The sequence below is a fragment of the Chroicocephalus ridibundus genome, chromosome 8 (assembly GCF_963924245.1).
Source record: "Chroicocephalus ridibundus chromosome 8, bChrRid1.1, whole genome shotgun sequence".
NCBI classification, from domain to species: Eukaryota; Metazoa; Chordata; class Aves; order Charadriiformes; family Laridae; genus Chroicocephalus; species Chroicocephalus ridibundus.
In genome coordinates, this window is record NC_086291.1 from 30,055,904 (window position 1) to 30,079,039 (window position 23,136).

At 38.6% G+C, this 23,136-nt stretch overlaps 1 long non-coding RNA gene across 1 annotated transcript in view; it reads left to right on the forward strand.

Moving 5' to 3' along the window:
- Positions 1–3,539: 3,539 nt before the first annotated feature.
- LOC134520188 (uncharacterized) overlaps positions 3,540–23,136 on the forward strand; it is a 36,203-nt gene continuing 16,606 nt past the window's right edge. Inside the window, exons 1-2 of the long non-coding RNA XR_010072371.1 lie at positions 3,540–3,660; positions 21,422–21,499. This is a non-coding gene — a long non-coding RNA (uncharacterized LOC134520188). The remainder of the gene's footprint in view (positions 3,661–21,421; positions 21,500–23,136) is intronic.

Consider the following 23,136-nt stretch of genomic DNA (forward strand, 5'->3'; position numbering starts at 1 on the left):
GATAACTATTAGAAGTGTGAAGAGCGTTAAATGGCAGAAACAGGAAGCTCGTGATGTTTTATGGAGCAGTGTCCGATATTTTCAATCAGATCAACAAACAGCAACTCTTGAAATGTTATAGTACAACCTGTGCACAGAAAAAATGAATTATAAAAAGAGACACAGAAGCTATTTTAATGAAACAGAGTGATAGTCTGGCAGTAAACTGTACCTGATGAACTGGATGAAAGCCAAAAGAAAAAGAGCAAAAACTGAGAAGACATAAATCTAATGTCATCATTTTTGCAGTAACTTCTTAAATTGTTTCTGTCATTGAATAGTTACACTTAAAAAGCTATAATACATCTTGAGATTCAGTAATTAACATTTTCTTTGTTTTTTATGATTCCAGGAAAAGATGATTTAAGAGGTTTTGTCCCTTAGAGACTCTGTCTGACAATGTTCACATCTGAGGAATGGTGTGATGTGGCAGTATTATAAACCTGGTTTACATTCCTGTGGAAAACCTTGTGCTTTAATGTGGTGCAGACGTTGCTGAGGGTTATGTCCCACAGGAGAAGCTGATCAGCCCTGCACTAGGGCACTGGAGCTATCTGGTGTTTGTACTAGTTCAGCAAGAGCTGTTATATGATTTACTAACAGGTACCGTGAGGGCAAACCATTCGACAGTTTTAATACATAGAGCAATGGACATTTTGCAGCTCAAATAATTGCAGTTGCTTGTCTTTTTTTAACCAAAGGAGGCTTTCAATACAAGATTTCAAGATATTGAAGTAGGATCCTGATCCTCATCTAGAAGTCAACTCAGAAAGGAAAGGCAGAGACACGCACAGAAGTTAGGAATTAAGACAGGAATATTAATAGGGATTGAACACTGCAGAACTCCGAACAGGACCCAGAAGAGTCATTCCGAGGTGGCAAAGGAGAACACTGCTCTGTGAAAAGGCAGGCACCTTGAGCTAGTGGAAACCTTAATCACTGTCACAAAACTCTTCCTATGCCTTTTGCTTCATAAATTCTTTAAATAGACTCTCTAATTAAATACCGCAGGACTCTGTGGTTCTAACAGAAAGACTAAAGGCAAACCACTGCTTTTGCAGGGATGAGCGTAACCACAAGGCTGTCAGAAGACAAAGTCTTCAGGAATATTTTCCCCCAGTTTGTGGATGATAATAGAGGAATTAATGGGAAATCCTTGAAAGACCACTAGACTTAGGTTTAATTAAGAATCTCATGAACCACAGAAGAGCAGCAGTGTAGTGCACAGTGTGAAATATAATTGTTAATGTAAAGGTTAATGAGTTAATTAGCCACATTTAAATGTTTAATTCAAATAAATGTTCATCCACTGTCTGTAATGGGAGCCATTTTGTTTTGTCTATTTACACAGTCTAGGGTTTTCTATCCCCAATATTGTCTATGGGTATGAAATTCAACATATGGCAACCTGGCTTTAGTTAAAAACTGGGGAAAAAATATAAAATTATGGCCTCGATTCCAAATCTAACTTTTTATTTCCAACCTAACATAATGGACTTGAGTGACATTTAAGACACATCCCAGAGCAAGCATAATAATTAATCTGCATGACTGGATTTAGCCCAAATCAGACACATCTCGCAGTTGTTAAGTCCAGCCTGGGACTTCCCCAGTGCCTGCCAGTGACATGATTGTCATCCTGGAAGCTCGATACAGTTTTGTATATATCGTATATATTTTTTTAAATTATTATTTTATTAATGTATTAATGTTTTCACTAAAGTAGTTTAGGTTTTTTTCTAAACTCATAAGTCTCTCTCTCTGTCTCCCTCCTCTCCTTGGAGACAGAGGCCAGGGACGGCTTCTGTTGTTTGCTTCAGTGGCCAGCCCGGCCCAAACCGCGACATATCCTTTTATCGCCACCAGTACCTGTATGATGCTGTTTTTGATTTGTGCTTGTCTGTATGCACGCATTCCACCATCTTTCTATTACACAGCACCACTTTGCACCTCATTCAAGTAATGTGATTCAGGTTACTCTCTGAACACCAAAATTGTCATGCTGTTCAGGGCAAACAAGCCCTTGATATCTTTTCAAAAAAGTACTCCTGCTCCCCTTGGTTTAAAGTGGGAATCAAGCCATGCATCTGTTAGTGCTGCTTCAGCTTGAAAACAGGTCTTTATACAGACTACAAGTCTTTGAGTCTCCGTCTGCTGCTTTTTATTTAACTGTAAAGCAAGCCAGCATCAAAGACATTGAGGAATAGTGACAGGCACCGTAACTTGAATCTTTCATAACACTGATGCATAAAAGCGCCATGGAACTGCCAAGGATCAGCCTGCTATTCAATCTTTTGGACAATAAATGTGTATAGTTTGGAGGGATGCTTTCCAAGGTGAAAAGTTTCTTTCTCTTTCACCCTTTTCTCTCCCCTAGCCTCTTACCAGCAACCCAAGTCCTCAGTAATTCAGTCTTGCTGGAGAGACAGAGCTGGTTTTGGGAAATATCTCATTATTTGCTAATTTTTCAGGAATAAATGTTCTGATCAAAACAAAATGCAGAGCTTGGATCTTCCACCAGCCGGCTCCCCAAGTTGCAGTAGAGTGTATCCAGAACTCTGATTGACTTCTTTCTTCTGAAAATTTGGTTAAATTCAGTTAAGCCTAAACTAGGTCAAAAGTCATTAGAGGAGTCGAACGTACTATCGTATAATTTTCATTTGCTTAGTAGATGGAAAATGAACTATGATACACCCAGCTCTTCTGTTTTAAGCAAGCTCATACTCATTAAGTGATGATATCACGTGTCTGACATGAATTGTGAATTACATGCTTTGAATGAATAATGTTCATGCAAAGACTACTCAACCTAAACAAGGCTGCTAATGCGCCATTCCCAAAGGATTAACACACCAGCACTGTATTAGGCATATATTACTCAATATATTGATTTCAGAGCAGTATATTAATTCCCTTGAAATATATTCCCTTTTAAATTACAATGCATGTTTTATTTGAGTAGATTGCTAAGATATCTGCAAGTAGACTGGAAAGTGACTAAATATTAAGGTTTAATTTCCTTGGTATTTTATGATTTATGCTTTCATCTTAACAGATAACTTGCCATGAGACAGCTAAACTATATGCAGACTTCCAGTTCACAGGTTTTAGTTTCGGAAGAAGGAGATGTTAAACAGCACAGGGGTGAAGGAGTGGGAATGTCTCAGAAGTGAGAACACAATAGAATTTAATAATATTTTCAGTGATTGATTATATACAAAATGTGGGATCAAACTGGTAATTTTTAGCCTGAATTTTCTAAGAAAATGGAAAGTTTAGCTTGTCTCACTGCCCTAAAACCGCCCTGCTTCGGGGTGAAGCAGGGCCCACTTCCTGTGCGGGGAGGGGCCCGTGCTCACACTTGTTGCCATGGCAACCAGGGTCAGCTGACCCGGCTCTGACCCCGTGGAGGGGTTGCCCCTGTGGGGAGGCGTGGGCAGGTCAGGTGACCCAAACTGGCCAATCAGGTGTTCCAGCCCATCCGCCATGCTCAGGAGAAGAGCTGAGGGAGCGAAGGGTGGGGTTGGCTCCTCTCCGACGGGCTGCCGCCCCGACGGCTCCCTGTCTTCAGCGGCTGATGGCTGAGGAGGACCCCGTCAGCTCATCTGCTGTTTGACCCCGGTCAGTGTGTTCCCGCTCCCATTTATCACTGCGTCCAGCCTGGAACTTCCCCAGTGCCATCTCCCTGGGAGCTTGATAGGGTTTTGTGTGTATTTGTATGTGTTTTATTATTATTTCATTGAAGTAGTTTAGTTTTTTCTAAACTCACAAATCTCTTTATCTCTTGTATTCCTCTCCTTGGAGTGAGATGTGGGGAGAGCATCTGTCACCTTGTCTCACAGAATCACAGAATGGTTTGGGTTGGAAGGGACCTTAAAGATCACCCAGTGCCACCCCCCTGCCCTGGGCAGGGACACCTCCCACCAGACCAGGCTGCTCAAAGCCCCATCCAGCCTGGCCTTGAACACCTCCAGGGATGGGGCACTGACAACTTCCCTCGGCAACCTGTTCCATTGTCTCACCACCCTTGCAGGAAAGAATTTCTTCCTGATATCCAATCTAAATCTACCTTCTTTCAGTTTGAGGCTGTTACCCTATGTCCAGTTACTCCACTCTGTCCCTCCCCATCCTTCCTGTAGCCCCTTTAGGTACTGGAAGGGGCTCTAAGGTCTCCTCCGAGCCTTCTCTTCTCCAGGCTGAACAAAAGCTCCTATGCCTGGGCAGTGCTGGCAGTTGAGTAAATGTATTCCTATTTGTTCCTACCCAGATACCTGAGAGATGAGAAACAGTAACAGTAATCGCATGAAGTAGTGACTTGTTTGCAAAGCATCACAAGTCAAGTCAAGTTTTGCCAGAAACACTTTCATGCCGTCCACCATCTATTCCTGCCAATTTTTGTTGCTCCCTGTGACAGTTAAATTTGCAATTTGATTAATGATTTCATTCCAGTGTTTGGAGTATGTTTTATATTACTAGTTCCAGAAAAGGCAGGTAATTAGACAAATAAATTGAAGTAGCTCAGAAGACTTTTTAAAGTCTTTAATGCAGTAAGAAAGTAGCATGAATAAATATGACAGAATGAGGGGCCTTTAAAAATATCCTCTTCAAACCAAAGGTTTCTTTTTTTCTGCATTTTTCCTGCTCATGGGAACAAGGCTGCCAGGTCTTTGCTAAATGCACAAAGGAGCATGAGGAGTATGTTAAATGTTAATCTGGTCTAAATTATGAAGCAGGTCTTAAAAGTGAGGCTTCATGTTCACCTGCAGGTTACTGGTCATAAAGCATAGCAAAATCAGTTCAAACAACTTGCTTTAATTATGACTCACAAACATTATTCTCTGTGCCAAGTTGATAATTGAGATATTTATTTTCCATGATGTGCAACAGCAGCTGTGGGCTATAACAAAGACAAGTCATCTTTGCATTGCTCATTATTTTTCAGTAATTGACTAATTTTATCCCTCACACCTGTCTCATATAAAACCTGGTGGTATCACAATAGCCTAAAAAAGTTGATGTATATCCCCTCTGTCAATCCTATACCTTTCTCCTTGACAACTTTTTGAAAAATCTTTCAAAAAGATGTTATTTTAACCTTCTGTCAAGATACAAGTTTTTATAAGCCAATGATAAACCTTATATGACTTATGCTTAATAAAACTTGCACATGGACTTGAATTAGTCAGGAATTCTGTGTTTAATGTGACCAGAATTTTTTATATGAATTGTCAATTAAGTGGCACAATTTGAAATGCAGGGAAGCATTTGGAAGTGATATATATTGCTCGTGATGCCACCTTGATATGTAGCTTGCATTCATGTACCAATTAAAGACACAGCTCTAGAGGCTTAACAAGAAAGTATTCAGAGCAGATGGAGATAGAAAGAGATGAGATTTATTTGTCTTCCTTCAAACTAGGAATATGAGATCAAAAACTCTAGTCCTGTGATAAGTAACTTTTCTAGATATCCCTTTAAAAGCAATAGCTATTTCAAAATTTAAGAATAATGTTGCTGCTTTTCATGTACCTACCCTTGTTTTGGAGTGCTTATGCTAGAGCAGATTTCAGCTTTCTTCTGGACACACTTCTCTCTGTGTTGGTATTAACTGCAGAAGCATCTAGGCTTTTATCTGGACTGCCTGAAGCTATGTGGGATGAATGTGGACCTTGGGATTTCTTGGAAGAAACACCCAGTACTGACATCTAAGATCTGACATTTCTAACAAAATAATAGAATAACTAATGTTGGAAGCCACCTCCTAAGATCACCTAGTCCAATTCTTCTGCTCAGACAGGGCCAGCTAGAGCAAGTTGCCCAGGACTGTGTCCAATTGGGTATCCCCAAGGATGAGATTAGACAGACCTCTGGGCAACCTGTTCCAGGATTTGATCACCCTCACAGTAAAGAACTTTTATGTTTAAGTGAGATTTCCTGTGTTTCAGTTTGTGTGTTTTATGCATCAGTTAAAAGTCCTACCACAAGTCAAACTAGTTGGCTAAAATAGCAAATAAGAACTCCTGAAATATTCAGAAGGCAGTCATAACTAGACAACTGTAAAGTTTGTAATTGTTTTATACAGACTGGATAACATATCTGTCTAGCTTACAGAAAATTGGTTAGATAATATAACTTCAGAAAATTGGACATATGTTTAATAGTGTAGTCCCAGCTCACTCTGAAATTTTAGCTGTATTCAGCCCTACTGCATATATATTTTATCAGGGACAGTACAGGGCAGGGGGGGGCGGGCGGGCACGGAATCCTTTCCAGAAATGGTTCCATGAATGACCATATGGAAGTCAAGTTTTTGTTGTTATACCAGATTTGTTGTAGTTATAGGTAAGCACAGTAGTAAGCAGACAAAGTGCCTTTTTGTTAATGTGGCAGTTATGGTTATTATTACTCGTATGATAAAAAATCCCCACAATAACTGTTCATCAATATTCATCCTCCTTGGGGAAGAGTGGTAGATAAGGATCTCTAGGTTGCCCATATGTTGATGGAAGAGAAAAGATGGAGTTTGGCAAAAGATTGGTGTAAGGAGAGTAGCTGCCTAATACAATATCCTATTAGTTCCCCTATAGCTGTTTTACATTACAGCAGATTTGAGGAGGTAGTCCTTAAGGAACAACTCTCTGCTTCGGAGCTCTTTCACTTGAGGGTATTCCACATCCTTTCTGCAAGCTTGGAATGCCTTATTTCTTTCAAATTATCTTTGACATTCTCTCTTAATTGAAAAATCCTAAACCCTCAGGGCTCCCCATAACGTGTTCTCTCTCTCCTCTACTCACTGGGTCAAGTGCTTTCCTTAGCTTCCTCATACCCTTACAAGTTAAGCTGTTTAGCGTCCTGAAGCTTAATGTAAAGGAAATTAGACAGATCCAAATTATATTAATTTACTTTTTTTCCCATCCGCATTACAGGGAATGGTCCCTGTTACCTGACTTCTAAAAGGCAAGAAAATTCTAATTAGCAAAACTGGCTTATATTTTCACCAGCACCTGGTGAATTAACAAACAAAAAGAGTTAAGTATCTATAACAGTCTATAATCTATATTTTTTCTTCATACCAGTCCCTTTGACAGGACATGTGTGACAGCTAACAAGATCAGGCAACAAATTTCAGTCTTTCTGAAGAAAAGAGTATGTGGCCATGTAAAGCCCTTCTCAGACCTTCTAATTTGCTTAACAGCTCCTGTCTTTAAGTGACAACTTCACATCGTCTGACTTCATATTCAGTTTCCTCAGTTAAGGAAAACAAGGGCTGATGTACATGCACAGTGAATGTGAAAAATGTTTTACATGTTTTTCATCTTTCTGCAATTTGAACATTTTGGTGTGGATCCTTTGTAATCTTAATGTCACTTCCTTTCACTGCTGTCATGTCTGTTCTCACCACAGTTCACAAAAATAGCTGTTCATAACTTTTTTTAGGGCTTTCAATATGGTTACAGCCAGTCATCGTTACTGTGGACAAGGTAAAGGGCAGTGGTTCTGAAGTGCGGCTACAGCTCTTTCATATGTCTTGGAGACTTTACATTTAGCTATGAAAATATGTTCTTATAAGCCAAATAGGCATAGTGGCATCTGGAGATAGTGCTGCTCTATATCTGATACTGAAAAATGTTATAAAATGTTGTAAAAGTATGCTCTCCTCAATATTGCCTTCTAACATAGCATTAAACAGCTAAACATGTTCATCCCCTCTATGTGTGATAGTCAGAGACAAACAATGGGTTCAGAGAGATGAATTTCTAAGTTTCACACATTTCTATAAGCAAATTGCTGACTCATGAACTAACCAACTGTATTTACTCTGCTGATAAGCTTTGGAAAATTCTAGTCTGCAGCTCATCAGAAGCATCTTTGGGTCAATGTTATCTAAGGAGTCCAGAGCAACAACACGAAACCCGCAAAAGCGGTTCACTTAGTTGTTATGTACCTGGACAGGCTGATGGAATGGGCTGAGAGGGATCTCAGCACATTCAGCGAGGACAAAGGCGAAGTCCTGTAGCTGGGATGGACTAGCCTCCTGCAAGAGAGGGAGAAATCCACGTGGTCGGCTGCTGTTACAGGTAGACTGCTGACAAACCTAGAACCAGAAAGGAGCACCATACAGTATGTGTGAGGATTTCCAAATTTTAATGCAAATGTGTCTCAGGCTGTGATACTTTCTCTGTGCTGTTTCATTATTTTACTGAGACATTTAGCTCTGTGACTCTGTCCGAAGAATGTTGTGCTTTCTGATGAAAGGCCAATGTGCTGAGAACAGACACTTTCTCTGGCTGGAAATAAAGTGCATAGGCAGGAATGAGCCGACAGACAGCACCACCTACTGTCGATTCTTCAGTCCAAATTACTGAAACTACAACTGACAGCCTTTTAACAGCATGTTTCCGCGGAGGTCAGTGCTAAGGAGGAAGTCATCATACTCAACTTCATCATGCATTTTCTCACCTTCATGTTCAGAGAAGCAAAGATGTATGAAGAGCTGGTGAATGACCTCTGGATGTCACACTGATTAATTAGTGAAGTTTGCTTTCACCACTGGATACCAAGTGGCCTGTCAGATTAATTATCATTCCCTCAGAAGGCTATTTCTCTTCCAGTGTTGTCTCCTAGAGTCCCTACAACATACCTCGTGCATCATGGGGCGTTTCCAACAGCTTTGGGGATCATGGAAGCTGCTTCTGAGCATCATCTTTCTTTTGCATGGGATGAAGAAAATCAGTTACTCACTAGCATCGCTAAAGTTCTGTTTAAACACGTTAAAAGGCAGATTTTCCAAATTAGACAACAGAAGTTAGAAATAGAAACTGCCATTGTTAGAATGATGTAGTGGACAGTATCTTGCCATGAGCTAAGTTTGCTTCTAGCTCCTTCTGTGTTTGTTTTTTTTAAGGGCCTCTTCTTACCCCTGAAGCTTGATGTTTTTCTTCCATTTGTAGGCTGCAGTGAAATTATAGTCTCCCATGTCCTGGCCATATTTTATATTCCAGCCCTCTTTCAACGCGATCTTGTACTTTTTACTTGCCCTCTTTTCTTTCTTTTCTCTATGCTGATCTTTTTATTTTCCCTGGTGGATTTACTTTATTGTGATGCTGCCTTTATCTTAGTGAAAACAGTGTTGTTATGGTCTTCAGAAGAAAAATATTTTGATTTTTATCCACAGAACTTTTGAAAGCTAAAGAAAAAAATTATCAGTGAGTGGGTGAAGTTTGTACATCAGTATTCAAGATTATAGACAGGCTAAATTGCTCCAAATGAGGTTGGTAGTTACACAGAAGCACAGATACATTAGTTTCTGGATTTGTCATGTGTTAAATTGTGTTTTGCCAGCAAACCAGGATAAGTTTGTACAAAAGAGTACACAGAGGAAACAAAGTTGACTTGCTATATGACATAAAAATATGGTATAAAAATAAATAGATCTGAGAACAGATTATTTCAGAGAGACATGCTTAGTTAAGTCATGGATTTTCCCATCTTTTCAGAATTCAGGATTCCTGTACCTCTGCCCAAGACACACAAAAGGACCCATAATGATGGGCAGGACAAAACACAGCTGATGACACGTCTGGGGTAGGGGGACAGTTTGGTCATCCCACATCCTTGGGGTCAGCAGTAGATGGTAACCTGCACCAGTGCAGCAGCTGCTGCTGGGAGTTGGGAAGACCATTCACCCACCTCATTGCCAAACCCAGTGCCGCTGTGTAAATCTCCAGAGAGGACATGAAAGCCTGTATACCTTTGAGAGGAGAAGAGTTTGTTGTGAAGACTGGGCTTTGAGAAATGGAAGAATGAATGGGTTGCATGAGTGAATTGGTCTGTTTTTTGATGGTGACAGTTGATTTTTTTAATTAAAAAAAGCAGTGTGGTACAAGGAAAGGGACAGACATATACAATCTGCATAATTTCCAAATTCAAGACCAAAGTTACATTCTTATCTGTGAAGAAACAGTTCGCAAAGATGTATTAACTTGATAATCATGCTTCATCCAAATAATACAAGCAGACATTCAGGCAAAAGTAATTGGAAATCCTTTGAATACTGTGTGCGTTTGTGATATATTTTAGATACAATTTATTTCAAAATTATGCACAATGTGCTTAGGAAAATTATATTTCCAATGTCAGAAAAGATATCTTTGTGATGCAAGAATTATGAGAACAAGAAACATTGCTTTTTTTTACCTGTTTTAAGTGTGATCAAGCAAAGTTTAGTTAAATACAACAGGCCACTCGAGCCAGGCTGCTCAGAATCATTCAGGGCCAAGAAAGTCTTTTAGTGAAGTCTAGTTTATCAGTGTTGAGCCTCTAATTAGTAAGCACTAAGGTGCACTTGTGCCAGCCTTTCTGAAAGGTACAGGTCCTCAAAATTTGATTTTTGAGCCAGACATATACATAACAATTAGCAACCACCATTAACATAGTAAAGCCTTTGAAGTGATTGTATACAGTCTATTAACTAAGCTAATTAGTGACACACAAATAAGTTCTGAGGCAACTGGGCTGTGCCACTCACCTTCACAACTTCCCTGCAGGGGCAAAGCCTTTGTTTCTGTTCCTGATGGGGATTTCCGCAGACAAAAGACACATCCTTGTGCATTGTCACAGCATCACAAAATAGGGCATCTTTTATGAACTCCTCCCCACATTCCCCTCGCAAGGTACATGCCACTTCCAACAGGTACCTTCAGAAATTAATATTAATGTTAGAAATCCATCTCAAGATGTGTTTCGTATCTATTGAAAGTCATTTTTGCATAGTCTTAACCATATTTTGAACATGGATTGAACGGGGCACAAGCAGACTGTTTTGCAGGAATCAGGAGGAAAAAATGAAAGAATGACAGTTGTGCACCCTGAAGACCAGAAGAAATAAAAGGCTTCCTCTTTGCAAAAGACACTATTTTCCAAGCCTGTGATGGTTAGGACAAGAAGTAATAGACATAAACTGTCTTGAAATACTTAAATCAAGTTATCAGGGAGACATTCCAAGTTTGTGTGATCACACCATCAGATGCTTCCCAAAGTCTTTTCCTTCTCTCTATTCAGAGTTTTTACCATTTTTAGAGCCGCCTTTAAGACAGATGATAGCCAAAATCCATGCTTTCTTTAAAGAAGTCTTATTATACTTAAGGCTCTCCGATCATATCTTCAAGCAATTTAAACCACTTCTTCCCCTTTTCTGATACTAGTAAAGATATTTCCACACAGATAATTTTTACTCTGTAGATGCTGTAGTCTGCTGGCTGATGTAATGTATGCTATTTTGCAGTAGATGTATTGTCTTTTGTCATCTTCAAGGAAATCTCCAGTGACCCTAATATCTAATTTGAGTAGTGCATGATTAGCAAATTCTGAGCTTGGCTCCTTTATGCAGCTTCACTTTCCAGAACCAGCTCTGGACCTGCCCGTGTTGCTGTCTTATTTTCCATTTTGAAAAGTTGAAAGCAGAGACAGAGAGTGAAAAAGTTCCTAATGCAGTCTGGCTATGACATGATTACAACTAGGTTAAATGTATTAGTTCTCCACATATTACACTAGAGGTCATACAACATCTAATTTATTTCCTTGAATTTCACATTTCACACTCCCCTGAATGTAATTTCTTTCAATTTTCCCTGCTGTCGGTAATTGGTGTGCCACACATCTCTCTTCTCCAAGAGACTCAGTCTGATTATACTGGCACTGCATTCTGTGTATCTATTAGGAACTAGAGATCAGACTTTCCCCCAGGCCTGGTTTCCATTTCTTCCTCTCATACTCATTTGTTTGTTAAGGGCATGAAGTCCTCATATAATTCACATTTAGTAAGGTTAGTACTTAAAGAGAGAAAAAGCCAAACAAGCCACAAAACTTGCCAGTGGCTGAGGCTGTCTTTCAGACCTCACATTTTGTTTTGGCTTTCACCTCCCCCTGTGCTGCGTTGCTGTGTTTTCAGAGATGTCTTATTTAGTGTAGACAGAGACTCCATCTCATCTTGCAAAGCCTTTAAATGATAGTGACAATGAAATGTAAAGTTTGGATTATTTTGTAAACAGTTATAGGGAAAATTAAACATTGAAGAAGACAAGAGCTCTTTTTTTTTTTTTTCCCAGATCTCAAAGTTCTTGCCATTTTTATTACATTCATTAACAGTTTCTCAGGGTCTGCTTCCATTTGCAGCACCAGTTTTATGATTGTGGAAGTTTACTGAGTTCCAGCATGTAGGTATTTCTTAGATCTAGATCTAAAACATTACATGAATTGTAATGTCTTGAAAAAAACCCATGCAGGTTCTTGTGGTAGAGACCCTGTCATTATTCTCCAACTTTAAGTGGTTCAGTCTCCAATGAAATATTTATATATCTCTTACGGATTCTAGGGTATTAACATTGAAACAGAAAGAACCTGGATCTCTTTGCACCTGACCTCTCCCTATTATTTTGACTGCTTCACACTGTTCCTTAGGTTTTAAGGACCTGTATTTTGTTGATCTCTTGGCACCTAACTGAAATCAGTATTACTTTGCTTTCACATTTACAGTTGTAAGTTACGTGAAAAAGACTTGCAAATCAGTAGAAGAATAGGTTGTAAGGAGGAGAAATGAACCCATGGGGATATCTATTCCAGCATCCCTTCCCTCTTGGCAAACCCTCCTCTCCTCATCCCTGTTGCTTTTGCCACCAGCCCAATCTGAACCTCCTTCTGTGGAGTTTTGAAGTGAGTTAATAAGGACTTTCAATGATGTAAAAGACATGCAGGCTGTTGTGTCGTATCAGGCCTGTGGAAATTATTCCTGTATGAATTTGAATATCCTCTCTTAAAAATGTTCTGATATTATGACCTGATTAAAAGTTGTATTTTTTTAAGGATAATGGAAATGTAATACAAAGACTCACAATCTACTGTACATCAGCTTGAGGAGGATTTCACAGCATTGGGAAATTTCCCAAATGCTCAATTCAGAATTAATTGTAGCATTTTTTTAATTCAAATCCACTTTGATTTCCAGATCCTCTGTTGAAAGTTTTGCTGCGGAAACATTTCTTTCTGCAGTATTTCTCTCCTGAACATAGTGAAAAGTAGTGTTTTGATTCTTTATTTTTGGAGTGACCTCTGGAAATCTGCCATTTTCAAAAGGACTTGTCTTGTTTGTTGGGGTTTTTTTCTTCTTTCTTTCTCTAAAGGCTTATTACATTACTTTTCTGAATCAGATTTCATGCATCATTCTGTGATCTACCAAAATCCCTTGTTTAAAGAATAAAATACGCCCCAATTGCTTGTGGGTGTGTAGTATCACCAAATACTTTATCACAGAATCTGCTAAGTCACAGGTATTGCTGGAATGATGTAAATGACAAATATACAGATCCAAGTATAAAAATGCTTGCTAATTGCTTACCAATTACTATTTTTTTATATACAGAAGACAGGAAAAAAAATGAGAGGAAACTCTGTCTGAAGAGCTGCTACCTTTTTAACTGCTTTGAAGTAGATTTTCAGTATGTATTGTAGTAATTGTGTTTAAAGAACACATGCCTTTAAAATCCATTAGATCACTCAGGCTTTCTATATTCAGGTAACTAATTGCTGCATTTTCAGAATGCTACAGTTCATTGAAATGCTGGTGTAAAATACTGCAGCAGTTCCTGAACACAAGTATTTCCCATTGCCTACCAGTTGAGAACAAATCATAATTCAAATTAACCTCACTGTGTCATGAAATTTTGTTACGTGTCATTATGTTACATTATATAATATCTATAAATCAATTCTAGCAAGCCATTTGCTTAAATGACAGGAATTTTTTTGTGTGACAGAGTAAAGCTAGGATCTTCCCTGTGATTAATTTTGCAAATAACAGTGAAGTACAAAGTGGAAAACGTGTAATTTTGTAAAATGACAGCATTTTGGGCCTTCAAAACAATTCATTATGTTTTAGAACCAATAGAGATGACTCTTCAACAGTATATATAATGTAATTTAATTATGAAAAGGAAGTTGGTTTTGCCTGACAGCTTTTTGGAGGGAAATGTGCTTAAGTGCCCACAAAGCCAGATGTCACACTTTTTCTCCTTCTGCTGGACCAGATCGAGTAATACACAGTCCTTTCTATAACGAGTGTAGTTCTGTGTTTCCAGAACCTCAGAGCAATTTGTCTGCAGTTTACCAAGAACATTTCCATGTTTCTTAGTTCAAAAATATATCTACAGGCTATTTTGATGTTGTAAAATGCTATGTTTCATCAGAAGGTGTTGCTCTAAAAGGTTTTCAATTGATTGTTTTTAATGTTTTAAAATTAATCAGGCATATTTCTTCTCTGTCATTTTGCTTTTCCAGCAATTGTATTATATATATATTTTATTGTCAAAGTAAAGCTTTCAAGAAGATTGTTTTTATGTTTCCAAGCCAATCTTTTTCAAGATGTTGTAGAGGGAAAAAATAGACCAAAACCCAAAACGAAAGAAGAGAAATTGTGATCTTTTAGGGAAAGCTACTAGTTTTTGCAATTGTTTGCTTCTTTCATCCTTGAATACTTCCCCGCTTTTTAAGAGCACAATTACAGAAAAGTGAATTGGGCCTGATTCACCATCACTTTTTCTCTAGTTTTACGTTGAGTAAGTGTTGCTTTTAATGTCATTACAAAGGCATAAAACTAAAATAAGGCAGCAATAATTCTATTCCAACACACGTACCAGGTCGTAAAAATGTCTGTAGGGAAAAAACATCAAATATTTAGATAAATAGATACTTCAACTAACCAATACACACAGGTTTATGACTATCCCTGATCTATGGCAGACTTCTCATCACTGTCACTGGGAGTTGTGGACGTGTGAATTGAGGCTATGCCTCACAGAGATTATAGCATCTTTAACACTTTGGGTTTGCTTCTTTATCTTTCTTGATATTGCTGGAGAAATCATATTTGCAAAACAAGAATACATAGAGTCATAGAATAGTTTGGGTTAGAAGGGACCTTAAAGATCATCTAGTTCCAACCCCCCTGCCATGAGCAGGGACTCCTTCTGCTAGACCAGGTTTCTCAAAGCCCATCCAGCCTGGCCTTGAACACCTCCAGGGATGGGGCATCCACAATTTCTCTGAGCAACCTGTTCCAGTGCCTCACCACCCTCACAGGAAAGAATTTCTTCCTAATGTCTAACCTAAATCAACCCTCTTTCAGTTTAAAACTGTTACCTCTTGTCCTATCGCTACACTCCCTGGTCAAGAGTCCCTCCCCATCTTTCCTGTAGACCCTTTTCAGGTACTGGAAGGCTACTATGAGGTCTCCCCAGAGCCTTCTCTTCTCCAGGCTGAACAACCCCAACTCTCTCGGCCTGTCCTCATAGCAGACATGCTCCAGCCCTCTGAGCATCTTCATGGCCCCCCTCTGGACCCATTCCAACAGGTCCATGTCTTTCTTATGTTGGGGACTCCAGAGCTGGACACAGTACTCCAGGTGGGGTCTCACCAGAGCAGAGTAGAGGGGCAGAATCACCTTGCTTAACCTTGCTGGCCTTTTGATGCAGCCCAGGATGCGGGTGGCTGTCTGGGCTGCACGCACACATTGCTGGGTCATGCTGAGCTTCTTATCAACCAACACCCCCAAGTCCTTCTCCTCAGGGCTGCTCTCAATCCCTTCTTCACCCAGCCTGCATTTGTGCTAAATAGTTTAGTCCTCAGGTCACTCAGTAATTCGTAAGCAGCCAAATTCATTCCTGGTGCAGCTCCATCTGTTCCCAGTGAAATTATGTGCAGTGACTTTTGCCCAAAGTGTTTAAAAGCTTGAGGAGCGATTAATTTTTGTAAATTTTAGAGGCACTACCAAGATGAGAAAGAGAGGGGTTTAGTGATGTAAATTGGAAGGCAATGGATAAGAAAAGGGTTTTAATTAAGGGTAATGGGAAAACATTAAGGCAAAGGAAATTTGCCAGTAGGTTGATTTAAAAACATATACATATTCTCAGTGCTCTGATCAATTTAACAGTTCAGTAGTCATCAGGATAATGCTGGAGTCCCACTGTTTGAAGCAATTAAATGCATGTGTTTCAAATAGCAAAAACACATAAACTAGAAATAGAAAATGGCTCAGGTCTGTTTCATCACCAGGTGCCTCTAATTTGAAATTTTTCCCAGTGTCATGGCAATGCCTGGCAAAACATGATAATGTTGCCAATTAGTTGGATTATTAATTTGTCATCTCTGGTGCTCATTTCTTTGGTTTAAAGTTTGGTTACAACTGATCTGACGAAGTGCAGAATGTAATTTCAAGTTCCTTAAACGTAAATAATTTTTTACCCTCAATTGCTTGCTTTTCTTCTTCTCTTCAAGCAAACTACAATTAAATATATTACTGAAATAGTGGAGACAGTAATACATTTTTTTTTGAAGATTAATCATCAACACAAAAAAATGCAGGCTCCTATATTCTGTCATTGGATCAAAAATACTTTAAAATGTATATACATAAATTTATAGCTGCTTATTTACATCCCTGTCCATGAGTATTTAGTACCATTGATTTCCCCATTTGGAAAGACTGTTAAAGGATCAGCCAGACACACAGGTTTTTGAGAGAAATTATTGAATGGAGTGTTAGAAAGTGAGCAGATTAAAAAGTCTACTTGCAAGAGACAGGCATACAGAGTTAACGAAGTGTGTTCCCTACAATCCATCAGTTGTCACATTGCAGCTATCTGGTGATAAAATCAATATAAATGCTGCCAGATACACAACATTGCTTCACTGGGAACTCTAACCCCAGTATGTAATCATACAGGTATTTAAGCCTTGGGCCAAATTGTATACAAAGCTTAATGTCGTTCTGAGCTTGTAAACTCTGACAAAGGATTTCTTTATTTTGCAATTTTGTTTGCTTTCAGCACACCTCTGTTTAATGCATTTATCTTAGCAGTTGATCTTCCTGAGGTGGATCAAGGTGCTTTGGTAACCAAGACTTTCCCAACATGCTTCAGTCAAGAGAAATCACTGTTTTTAATTAATTTAATCAATTTTAATACCGATAGAAAAACATGTAAGATTTACATGTTTTAAACGATGTTTTTCCCTGATTATTTTTCACTGAAAAAGTCATCCATTGAGCTTCTTTTTCTATCCTCTCCTTTTTAAAGGTGTGATTTTGTGCAGACGGATGACTCTGACTCAATTCATGTAAGAAAAAGAAAAAACAAATCCAAAAAGTATACATAAGCTGGACATGAATTTAAACTGAAATCAGATTAAACTGGAACACAGCATCTTTAGATAGAGAAAAACAGTTATTATTTGAATATGTGCTCTTTGCTGATTTGAGAACGACATTGCTTGCCAAGTGCCTTATAGTGCATAAAGTTAATTATTATAGATGACAGTGGCATTAAAAAAAAGAGGCTTGCGTGCTTCTTATTTATGGGCTTTTGCTTTCCTAACCCGATCCCTGGTTGCTGGGACAATTTCTCTGTATTCCTCCCAGTCTGCCTGTCCTTGGTTCCACCCTCTGTGGGCTGCTTTTTTCTGTTTGAGTGTGTCCAGGAGCTCCTTGTTTATCCATGCAGGCCTCCCGGTGTTTTGTCTGACTTCCTCTTTGTCTCCACACAGGAGCCTCAATCCTTGTCTTTTCCATGTCTTGTCCTTGGCCCAAATCAAGCAGTAGTGAAAAACTTGCTACTATATCCAATAAATCTCAAAAATAACATCATTTCACATGGAACGTTTCAGAGTATCTGTTCTGCCCTGGCAGGTCAACTCATTTTATGAGTCACCTGCCACAATTTATTTTGTCTTGGGGAAGCCAGAAACAACAGATATGGCAGGAACCTGCTTTAAATGTCAATCTCATTAGGATTTAAAACAAATTACCTTAAATCAAAGTTAAATATTCTTAGCAGAAAGCATGTAAATTTTGTGTTTGTTGCAAGTTGTGCTCTAGTATCCACTTACAACAGTGAAATAAAGGTGAGTAAATAAATGAGGATAATTTTTATTTCCTATTTTTTTAGCACTTGCCTTTGAATTGCGTTGTTCTCTTTTATGGATATTTTGGGTATGATCTTAGAGAAAAAAGAAAGAAAAAAAGTAACCCAGTCAACTTGCTGCACTTTTTATCCTGTATTTAAATTATAATACTGTCATCATGGCACATAATTTTACCTATATGAAGGTAACAATTACATAATTTTTCATTCCGCCTTGTGTTCTACCTTCTGATTTTCTCCTTGCAATATTGATAGAGACAATTTCTGAGCTGTTTTAGAATATTTTGTTTCACAAAATGCAACCTACTGTTATTGTCTAATCCTTCCAGTAGCCTTGTGCTGTACTGCTCTGATCTGTCTTGGTCTCACCAGCCAAGTGAGCTAGATGCTGACCAAAGGAACAACCCCAACAAAAGGTTTATATTCTTCACCTGCTGAGTTAATGAAATGCATGCAACCTAAAGTCAATTAAAACAAAGAGTCAGAGGTCTGGCCTAGATGTGAATATTGGCTACAGGTTGATTATCTCGGGGATCCTTGAATCTATAAGTAACAGAGGTAGCAAATCAGTAAAAATTCCAACTACACTGTGAAAAGCAGTCAGAAAAGTAGGTTTTTGTGGATGGAAATTGAAGTTCCTGAAGCTCAGTCATGCTGTCAGATGTTTAACTTCCTAGTGTGAGAGGAAGTCATTTAGCCGGGAGGGAATTAACAAAGAAATGCTTTCATAATTGAAGTTTTAAATTGTTTCTCTTGTCGTTGAATTATAATCATGCATGGAACTGACAGAGGGAAATAAGTTCAGAACATGGGGAAGCATAAGCACGTTGATTAGCATATTTTCCCTAAGGTATAGATCCAGCAAGAGAAATACAGTGGGTTTTAAAGATCAGAGATAAATTGCTGGGCATGAAAAGAAAAAAGATTTGAAATATGAAAGTTCTTTAAGCCGAATCCATTTGACATCTTTATACTTACATAAATAGTTTCACTTTTCCTAATGTACTTTTTGAAGTATTGTTTGTTTGTCATAAAAGACCCAAATTGAAGTTGCCCACAAATGCCTCTTAATTTAGTCTGCTTATAACATTATGCTGCTAATAGACTAAAATTCAGTATCCTTTGCTTTTTTTTTTTCAGGGGGAGAGGGAGGGAGGGCAAAGGAAACATTGCAATGAAGAATTGAGGAATGAAAATCAGGGGAGATGAGAGATGAGGATGTCTATGCATGTCACGTTTCTGATCACCTGATGTACCAGTATCACTTGTTGCCCTGTGCTAGTGCCCTTTACAAGCACTGAAAGCATTCTTATTAGGTGAAAGAATAAAGTAGCAATTTCCATTCAACTTCCACACATTCCAGAAAAAATGAGTACTCTGCCGATAGTACTGTCTTTTGTGTATCTGGGTGGATGAGCTGGCCTTAGGGGATCAATGATACAAAGATTAGGCCAGATCATCACTGCAAAATTACCTTCTTTCATCAAGATGAGAGCTTCCCTTAGAAACTTTCTGGAAGGCTGCTGAACAGCAGGTAGTTGGCATTTCCGCATGTGGGTTATGCATAAAGCATGAAAAGGATATCCATTGACAATAGGATTCGTATTTATTCTCGGTTTTGAGATGTGGGTATCAGCTGAAGTATCTCTTGTGGCTTTTCCATCAGTGACTGCTATGGAAATAAATACCACCCCAGGCCTGCCCTGCTACGTGGCTTATGAGGTGCTCCTGTTGTTTATAAGAAGGGTTATAAGAAACCTTTATAGAGGAGTACTATAGCAACCTAACATTAGGATAACATTTTGAACAGCTGTGCATTTTCACATCTTAAAAGCATTCAGAATTATTGCCTACTTCTTCCAATGATTACCTTAAACAGTGGTTTTACTTATTTTTTATTAAACAAAATAAAGTTTGTTTTGATGACATAATAATTTTCTGTGCATTCAGCTCTTCCAACTCTTTCTTTTTTTCCCCACAAAGGGGAAGAACGAAAGGCTAAGCAGAAACAGAGCGAGAGAGTCAAGTGTCTCTTTCCCCACCATTTAACATAAAATGCCTTGATTATTTTTTTCTTTTAAAATTTCAAGATATATTTCAACAAGGCATTTCTTCAGTAAAATAAGCATCAAAAACTTAATCTCATTTATGGTTTAAACTGTTTGCAGTAAAGATTCTTTTAATGGTATGTTTTATAGAAAGATGGTCAGCGAGACAGAAAGGATCACTGTTCAGATTGACAGACTGAGTTTCTGTAGGTATTGTAGTGAATGTACTTCTCAAATAGTTCAAAACTATTGCTCTAAAGAACGCTGTCATTTTCATGGAAAATGAAGAATTAATGCTTGAATATAGTCTTCTCAGTCTTTTTAGTGAGGGGCATCGACTTGGGAGACCCATGAGCGTGTGTGTGCTTGTGAACCCTGAGAGTCTGGGGGGGTGTGCTTGTGCTAGTGACCCCCTGTCGGTGCCCCAGAGAAGGAGGGCATGTGGCTGTCAGTGCTGATGTGTGATCTGAGTCCTGTGGGTGGACTATACTGGGCAGTACTGGTCTATACTGGGTTCCAAGAGGAGTCCTGGGCCAGAATGGCTGGAGGAGGTGGCTGATCTTATCACCCCTTAATAATGTACAGAGAGAAAAGCATCAAGGAAAAAAATGCCATGTCAACATGCCAAGCCCAAATTGGATGTATGTGGAGAAGGATTTGTGGCCTCCATGTATCTTGCTGACACAGTCCCAAAGAGCTTCACTCTAGCTCAGGGGCCATGAGTTTGAGATGCCACCTCGGTGCATGCTGAAGGCTTCTCCCAGTCAACGCAGTCTGACAGCTGCATAAACCCTTTGTGTGTTGCCCAGTGAACCATTTAAGCGAGCGCTAAGCAGCCTGACTACAAGGTAACCGTGTTAGCGTAAACCTAGCGGTTGTACTCTTTTCCCCCTGGTGAAGAATGTTATCTTGCTGAATTTTAAATATCATGAGCTGTGTGGTTTCTGAACATTTTGTGTGTCACATTCAAAGCAAAGCTGCTCCCTTTTTTGCCCTTTTGGTGCTATGCTCATGAATTATTTTTTTACCCTTCGTGTTTATAGATGTCAAAACTTGGATCTGTTGGCTTCTAATTCCATCAGGTTTTGGTTTAAATTACCATTTTAAATGAGTCAGAATAGGCCTTTGGGTTATGTGTTTGAGCAACACTGGTTGCACACTTTTTGCATGTCACCAAGGCAGACGTGGACAGAATCCATAACTGCCGCTCTACTACCACATGACACTTCCACTTTGACCTATAGTGGCCACATCTACTTACAGAAACTGTCGCTTTTTGCACTGAATTCCAAAAAGAAGCCCTGTTCTTGCTGCAAAAACATGTCTTACCTCACACCCAGCTTCCCAATTTCTCTTCTTTTCCAGGTCTGCCACTGAAGAGGAACATCACCCCTATGGCCACTTGTCCATCTGACTGCAAGGGGAAAGGATTGGACACATGCTGTAAGTCCCAGCTAAATTTAGCTAAATGGGATATTTTTGTCTTTTTACACTAGAAAAGAACTTTAGAAGTGTGCAGGCAACTAAAAAATAACACGGTTCAAATCTGTTTGCAAAATCTCAACCACTGTCACTGTCATGGAAAAGCTTTGTTTTTTATGTACTTTAGTGTGAAACATTCACAGTCACTATTGCAGTTTGCAATTACAGTGAAGAGAGGCAGAAAATAGAAGCTCAAGAACGTATTAGAGTAATGAAGTTTGAACTATTATTTGAATGGTTGTTATTTTAATAAATATTTAGTCTTCCTAGCTGCATGGGTTTCTAATCGATCTTTAACTATTATTCCTAGATATTTCTCATCAACTTCTAACTGCTGTTTTAAGGCAATGGGGGAACAGAGAGGATAATGTGCAGTGGTTGTGGGAGATTGGGACACTACACTGTTCAAACACATGTAATAAAGCATTTTTAACAGCTCTCTGCCAGAAAGGAAAAACTGAAGTTCACATCACTACCATAATTTCTTTCTCAGAGCTCAATGGTCATATGTCAGTAAACCATCACTAACAATTTAGAGTTTATATCCAGGTTAGATGAATGTAGATTGTTAAAAGCTTTTCATATTAGTTGTGTGAAAACACTTCATATTACTGAAATAAAGCCTTCTGGTTGGTTATTGGGAAGTCTCTTCAGGATTCATGAAAACTCATGGTATGTTTAGAAAAAAAAAGTCTTTATGATCCATCTATATTATTTAATACACAAGCCTCAGATGGTTTTAATAGTGATGCAGGGGTTTTTAGTTGGCTTTGATATCGTGTTACTCTCCCAATTAGCACTAGAGAATTGATCTGTTAGTATATTGTGTTCTACTGGTTTCCACACAACATGATTTATGTCATTAATTTTAGTAATTTTCCTTAATAAATAATAGAATAGTCTTACTACATGTATGCCTCAAGCATTGCTACACAATGATTTTTGTTAGGGGATGACACTTATTACCACTTTGGTGGCAGCTAGGTATTGAAATATGTTTGAGGATTTAAACCATAATTAATATTTTGCTAATATATTCTAGGCTTCATGTTTTGATAGACAGAGATGTTAGCTTTGGAAATAAGAACTGATTGAAGTGCTTTGAGAAACAGGTGTTCATTCCCATTTTTATACTGATGCAACAGAAATTTCAAATGCATTCCTTGTGAAAAGCCTATAAAATTAAGTATTGTTTTCTGAATATAGGTTAGTGAATTGGCTGTCACGTTCCTCGGTCAGGAGCAAACAACTTGCATCAGTTTGCATTTTCATATTTGCTGAAAGATAAGATCTGCTATTTATTTTCTTTTTAAATGCTTATCAGTGTCTGAGAGGAAATGTGCATTTACAGGTGATCCTTTGTGACTTTGTTCAATATTTGTCAGTATTGTAATTGCATGTAAATTACTACTGGCTGATTAGTATACCTCAGTGTTGGCTGTACAATTTGCAAATACAAACATGAACACATGTGAGTTTTGATACAAGATTCCTATTCAAAATTAATGAAGGTCATCTGGAATGAGAGGAGCTACAACTTTGTAAGAGAAAAATTTCTTTATAGCTACATGGTCAAGGGTGTAAGATCTTCAAGATGC